Source organism: Chionomys nivalis, chromosome 16, assembly GCF_950005125.1.
Source record: "Chionomys nivalis chromosome 16, mChiNiv1.1, whole genome shotgun sequence".
Taxonomy (NCBI): Eukaryota; Metazoa; Chordata; class Mammalia; order Rodentia; family Cricetidae; genus Chionomys; species Chionomys nivalis.
Window position 1 is genome coordinate 60,497,280 of NC_080101.1, and position 7,525 is coordinate 60,504,804.

Here is a 7,525-nt window from a genome sequence, read left to right on the forward strand (position 1 = left end):
CCGATCCCGACCATCCTCTTCTCTCTGCTCTGTCGGCTCCTAAGGAAAGACAATCTCTTTGCTGAAGCCTTAGAACTCTTGTTCAGAAAGCACTTCTTGCTACCCCTGGACACAGGACAGCCCACCCCCACAGATAAAATGGAACTTAATGAGCCTTAGAAATAAGAGAATGACTTAAGAGAAAATATAAATTTACTCTGGTGTCTAGATCCTCATCTTTCATTCTGTTTCACGGTAAGGGAAATGTCATAGCAGGGAATGTTTTCTGGTCTTCTGCCATGCGCGCTGAAACAGCTCCATGTCTTCACAAGAGCTAACTCAAGAGTTTAGTCACTAACTCACTTAGTGGGAAGTATGCCAAGTTACCGTATTCAAAGAGAACAGGGGTATGCAGAGGGTATGATGGCTGAGTGTTCCCAAGCTGAAACAGGATGCTGTGCTCACAGACCACTCACTGGCCTTTGCATCTGCAGAGCAGGTTACATCACAGTGCAAGCCAAGCCGAGTCACCAATGGATGGTTTCTGTTTCCTCCGTCCTCCCTCCTCTAATCTGATTGGACAGGATCTCATCTTGTAGCTCAGGATGGAATCGAGCTTAGCCTCACTCTGCAGAGCTGGATGTATAAGCAATACATCCACAGAGCAGAGTATTTCTTTTGAATCGTCATCGTCATTTTTTTCAGTTGTAAATTGCTCTTCTGTTAGATTAACAGAAGAGTGTTGCATTGTGCATTTAGGTCATGAAAGCCAATGGAAAGCTCTTGGAGCTTTTGGGCCAAAGGTGTCAAAACCGTATAAAGTACCCAGAAATGGCTATTGAATTTCCCAGTGATTTCTCTTTTCAGGTTAATTTTAGCGTATGAATTTATCTCAGTTCCAGAAAGAATCATAAACAAAAGCCAAAGACAAACGTTCAAATGTTCACGTCACTGTCGTCTCATACTGCTGAAGCATTGGAGCAATTGCCGGTGCTAATGCTAGTGACTGGTGTGACCGGTGTTAGGCGGGCGAGCGTGCGTAGCCTCGGTGACCCTTCACTGCCTGGGAGGGGGTTTAGACGACAACAGGACAGCAATACGCTGCGCTGAAGCTACTCTGGAAATGAGCCAGACAGAAACAGTCTCAACAGATAAGTATGTGCAAATCCGAATTCCTTTCTCTGGAAAACAAGAATCCTTTGAACGGCCAAAAAGGGAAGCTCTTCCAATGTTCCCTCTTGGCTTTACTCAAGTTTCTGATCAGGCTGGGAACCGACGGGGCTCCCTAGAGTGAAGAAGTAATTTCTGGGGACAGAGAAATGCACAGAGAAGGAAATGTGGAGGCTGATGACACAGCCTCATTCTCTGTTCTCCTCTCTCTCTCTCTCTCTCTCTCTCTCTCTCTCTCTCTCTCTCTCTCTCTCTCAGATGCTAGTAAAATGGCTTAGTGGTTACAGTGTTTGCTGCTTTTCCAGAGAACCAAACTGGGTTTTTCAGCACTCATGTTGGGCAACTTTCAACAGTCTGAAACTCTGACTCCAGGGAACCCAAAACCCTCTTTCAGCCTCCACAGTCACAAACATACATGGACACACACATAAATAAATACTTTTCAAAAACCTAAAGAAATTAAACCATATTTTCTTCTGCCCCACAAAATCTCCTCCCATATCAATTTATAGATGGCGCCTTAGAAAGATCTATTTCCAAACCCTCTGTATTCTGAGAATAGGCACTCTGGTCTTTTCTCTAAACAAATGTTTCTAATGATCTAGCCTAGTTTTTGGCTTTTCTGCATGGAAGTACTAAATACTGGGAAATTGTTTACAGAGTGTTATGCAGCCTTGGTGAGCAATCTTACAGCCATAGCCTTTGGTACACGCTGAGAACACAGTTTGCCTTGTGTGAGTTGGGGACAGGAATATTGATACCGCCTGGGGAAACACTGCACACGTGAAGTAGGGACCCATGTGCTTTCTCACACAAGGGATCAGAGTTAAGGGCCTAATTAAAAGGCAAAAAGACACAAGGGGAATAAGGCTTGGGGAGTTTCAGAGTTCACTAAAAACTTCTGTAGGATTCAGCCTCCTGCTTTGGTAGGGCAATTGGTAGCTAGTTTTCAAGTGTCTTGCCAAAAGCCAGGATTTGCCATAGCTACAAATCATAAAGCAGGAAAAGTCAGTCAAGTGGAAATGATTATGAGAAAACACACCACGAACTAGTTTTTTACAAAGCTGTCCGAACAAGGAAGGACATTTTTTGAGCAAAGTTTGATTAATCCATGCTTCAGAAAGCCGTGGAGTATCTAATAACATGACTGACTCCATAATCAATACCCAGTCACAGACAGCCCAGAACTCAGCTCCAGAGTTTCAATTCTTGCTTTGAGGGTTTCTTGGGAAGAGCGTGAAGCCCAGCTGTGTGAGTAAAGGCATTTCTGGGTGTCATTTTGCTGGGCAGGAGCTAGCCAGTTTCCCCTACTTTGCTTTTAGCGCTTTGCATGCGGGAGCTCAGCTCACATCCTCTTCTCAGCCGCTGTGCTGACCTCCAGGTCCAGATGCTTCCCTTCAGGGAAGTAAATGTTGGAAGGTCTCAGTCAGTGAGTAGATCCAGGACCTCTGTCATTCCAAGGCTCACTGCCCCTGTGGCCCTGTGGCCCCTGGGTCGGATTCAGAGTCAGGGCATCTGGTGACAAGAAAGTAGAACCTCAGGGGTTGCCTAACAGTTTGTGAATGAATGACGGGGATCTGGTGTGTGTGTGTGTGGGGGGGTGTACAGGAAGGAGCATATAGATTCCACAATCCTATTTTAAGTCACCCAATTCTCTGCGGCCACCCCGCCTCCCTACACCGACTGCTGAATCTGGCTTCTTTGGCCACACTCCCACCAGTTTGGTCCACTTGTCTCTGGATTTCTTGAACATCCCATCATGGCTTCCTGTCACCACTCATGACACCTTCTCATTCTGGCGCCTGCTGTCCACCCTTCTTCAGTTTCTCTCCCGTGTATTCCATTGGTTAGGATTGCTGTCTGTCAGATTGACAGTCTGTTCTTTGTCTTGCACTTGTGAGGCTGCTGGACCGGGCCAATTCCCCATGACCTCTGTCGAGGGAAGGACGCTGCCACATATGGAAGACATCCTTAATCACATTATGTCATTGCTTTTGCTTTTTAAATTGCCAAAACCATCTTACATTTTTTTAATAAATAACTTTATGTTTGGTCCTTTGGTAAATTTCTACCCCTCCCCCATTTCTCATTAAAGATGCAAAGTTATTACCCAGCGAGTGCATCCAGTGGCAGGTTGTCCTGAGTGCTCTCGGGTTGCTTTGACTAGGAGTGATGTCAATCAATAGGTCAGCTAGTGTTGACTCTGCTCAAACGGGTTTTCCTTCAGCTTCCTGGAAGTTGAGGCAGAATTCTCAAGAGCTGGAACTTAGGAACAACGTGGCAGGGACTTTGGACAGAGAGTCATTCCATTGTGTTGCTGAAGAGACACGGCTAAGCAAGGTACCGTGACCATCTGGGCTGGCAGTCGGCTCTGCTGCTGCACTTCCTCCCAGGTCTCCCTACCTGCAAGGCTTGCAGCCCAAAGCTCTTCAGCCTGTCCAGAACTGACAGCCCTGTTTGGTCTCTCTGACAAATGGCCTATGGTAGTGGGTCTCAACCAATGGGTCGCAACCTTTTTGAGGGGGTAGAGCCCATTGGAAAATACAGATAATTTACGTCATGATTTATAACAGTAGCAAAATTATAGTTGTGAAGTAGCAACAAAATAATTGGTGGTCACCACATGAGTATCCCTATTAAGGGGTCCCAGCGTGAGAAAGGTTGGGACCCACTGGCCTAGAGGGATATATTGAGAGCTACGAAGTTGTTTGGGGAGAGCTGTGGCAGCTAAAACACATTTTTACTGAATATATTTAATATTTAGCATTTGAAGTAGAAAATTTTCTGCTTATGCTAATTTTTGTTCTCAACTCTTAAATCCTGCATTCAATTTGCTGACACGTAAGCATCTAAATTTTTATATTTTTCAGATTACTTTTTAGTCTTTCATTTACAGTTGAATGTTGACTGAATAAGTCAATAACTGAAATATGAAATATCTAGCTTGTTAAAGTATTGATTTTTAAACATCAATCCCTTCTTATGGAGCACAGTTGTATTTTGAAACTTTTTTCAAATTGTATCTTACTTTTCTGTTTCTGAACTTTGTATTAGAAGACAAAATAGCAGCATTTGCTGTCTGATAGATCCTTTGACAGTCTGATTCATATCTGTTGTTCTTCAAATTTAAGTTTTTATCTTAATTAAAATGCAGTTTGATTTAAATTGTAAATGGACTTTAATTAAATTCAAATTTTGTTTGAAAATTTAGATTGAATTTAAAAAAACACATGCTGAAATGTAAATTAAGGTTAATTAGCTCTTTGAGGGCTTTGTGAGAATAATGTTAGATGAATTTAAATTCTGTGGAAAAAGATTTCATTTTTATTATAATGCATCTTGGAAAGTCAAAAGTTAAATATCAAATGCCAAAGTTTTGAGTGTAAAGAAGTGTGTCATGTAGGCATTTCCAGAGAATTTGCTATCATTTAATACACTGTCAGTTCCCCAAGGAAGCAGTCTTGACGGCCAGGCTGCCAAGTTCCCACGCTGTGTATGAAGAACAGAGTAAAGTTATCCACCCGCCCTGGCTCCTAAAGACTGAGATGAAGACAGAGCACTGGGGGCAAATCACAGGTGGGTGGGGCAATGACTTGGGCTTAGGTGTGGATGTAGAGGTGGCCCAAGGGATGTGTTAAGCCTAGGAGTCTGCTGGTGGGGTCAGCGGTCTGTCGGTGACTATGGCTCTACAGTCGGCACAGTAGGCTGCCTCCTTCTCTGTACTGCTCAGCACTTCTCCCTCCTCCTTGGAGTGATTAGACAGAAATTGGGAAGCCTGTCGTTGGTTGCTTTCTGGGATAATGTGTCATCCCTGCCTTGTTATGGAGCAAAGAAAGAGAATGTCTTGACTTAAAACAGACATCAAGGATGTATGCTGAGCCCAGCGAGTGCATCCAGTGGCAGGTTGTCCTCAGTGCTCTCGGGTTGCGTTGACTAGGAGAGATGTCAATAGGTGTCAGCTCGACACCTAACAAACCTCTGTGTGATGAGGTTCTAGATGGATTGAGAAGGGAAGACCCACCGTAACTGTGGGTAACACCATTTCCATAAGTTGGAGTCCTGAAACTTATGGCAGAAACAACATGGCCAGTCCCACACTCTTGCTGCTGGGCTTCCCTGCCGTGATGAACTGCAGTCTCCAACTGGAGTCAAAATCAACCCACCCTCCCTCCCTCCCTCCCTCCCTCCCTCCCTCCGTTCCTCCCTCCCTCCCTCCGTTCTTCCCTCCCTCCCTCCGTTCCTCCCTCCCTCCCTCCCTCCCTCCCTCCCTCCCTCCCTCCCTCCCTTCTTTCCTTGCCTTTGTCAGTTACTTTGTCCAAGCAGCGAGACAAGTAAGTCACAACGTGGGCTCTGCGAGCTTTGTGTAGGTGCACTGGAATGCCATATTTGTGTGCTGACATATTATGTCGGCCTTAGATAGTTATTAAAAAACAGCTCTGGCAAATACCTGCCCTCCCTACTTCCCTGACACTTCAGGCAGCTGTCATCACCAGCCTAGATAGATTATGGGGACTTTCCATCCTGCAGTGACCCATCAGGGGAGCAACAGGCAGCTGTGTATGCATTCAGTCACGGCCCCCGCCCCCCTCCCCAACAGGCTATGTCCCTGTCCCACCGCAGCCTGGGGAAGAATGAATAAGTAAGGGCAGGGAAACTGGGCAGGTTTCCTCCGCTTTTCGCTGACCGGATATCCTGTCAGATTGTTCATCTCTCCGGTTGCTCCTCTTGTGCCTTCTCAGGCTCTCAGGTCAATGTCTCTTAACTAGAGACATAAAGAGTTTGATGTGCGTATGATTCTGTGAGTTTGTGTGTTGGTTTGTATATCTGTGTGCACATGTGTGTATGCATGTAGAGGCCGGAAGTTGACAAAGTACATCTTTCTAATCTCTCTCCACCTTGTATTGTGAGCCAGGGTTCCTCACTGAAGCTGGAGCTCACCTATTTCTCTGCACAGACCTCGCAGGAAGCCCCAGAGAGCCTCCTGTCCCACTGCCTCAGAGCTGGAATTACAGATGTGCACTGCTTTTAAAAACTGTGGCTTATGAAGAATGCAGTCCCGGTCCTTGCAGGGTAAGCACTTTACTGAATGAGCACCCAGTCCTGTCCCAACTATGTCTTATACACAGTTTACAACCAAGGGATTCTCAACACATTCACCATATAAGAGTCACAACTGCCAATACCAGAGCACTCTAAAACACTTAAACAAAACCCCATTCTCGTTAGCAACCGCCCTCCTTCTCAAGGCCTTGGCAGCACACCTTCTGTCTCTAGATTTCTGCTCTCTGTCCCTAATCTATTTTCTGCCTCCGTATAGTTGCGTCTTCTGGATGTTCCATAAAAATGAAATCCCAGTATACAGACTTTTGTTTTCTGGCTTCTATCAGTTAACATTGTCAGGGTTCATCATGCTGTTGCTGTATCAGCACTGCATTCCTTGCGAGTCTCAGGATTATTCTGTTGTATTGAGAAAATCACAATGTCTATGCCTATGTCAGTTGATGGACCTGTCAGTTGCTTCTACTTTTAGGCTATTCTGGATAACTGCAGTATAAACATTCACACCCAATGTTTTGGGACATATGCTTTTAGGTTTTATAGGTGATGTTAAAGGGTGGGGTTGACAGTCATAAGTCATAAGCTCTTCAACTCCTGTCTGGTTGTTTTCGGAGGAAACTGCAGCATTTTGCTGTGGAATGTTCCTGATTCTCTATATCCTCTCCAGCATCTGCTGCTATCCTTGCTATTGGTTGTGCACATTCCAGTGGGTGTGGTCATTGTAACTCGGTTTCCATAAAGACAAAGGATGAACATTTTCTGCACATGCTCATTGACCATTTATATATCTTCTCTAGAGAAATGTTTGTTCACACTTTTGCTTATTTAAAAATGTAGCTTAGCCAGGTGGTAGTGGCGCATGCCTTTAATCCCAGCACTGGGGGAACAGAGACAGGCAAATTTCTGTGAGTTCGAGGCCAGTTTGGTCTACAAAGCGGTCTCTAAGACAGGCATCCAAGCTACAGAGAAACCTAGTCTGGAAAAACAAAACAAAAAAAAATTAGTTTATTTTGATTTTTATGACTTCTTTAAATGTTCTGAATACAAAAGCCTTAGCAGATATATAATTTATAAAATTCTCTGATTTATGAAATGGTTTTTACCCAAATGAAATTCTAAGCCATAAGGGAGCAATTCCATTCAAATGCAAAGACAGGGAAGTCTTTATGCAAGAGATGGCATTTAAGCTAGGTATTGAAAAAATAGCATAAATAGGATAACGCTAAAAAGCACTAAGACAAAAGCAGGCATTGCAATATGTATTGACTGATTAAGGAGGCTGCGGCTCAGCTAGCTGCCTTCAGTTTATATCTGTAGC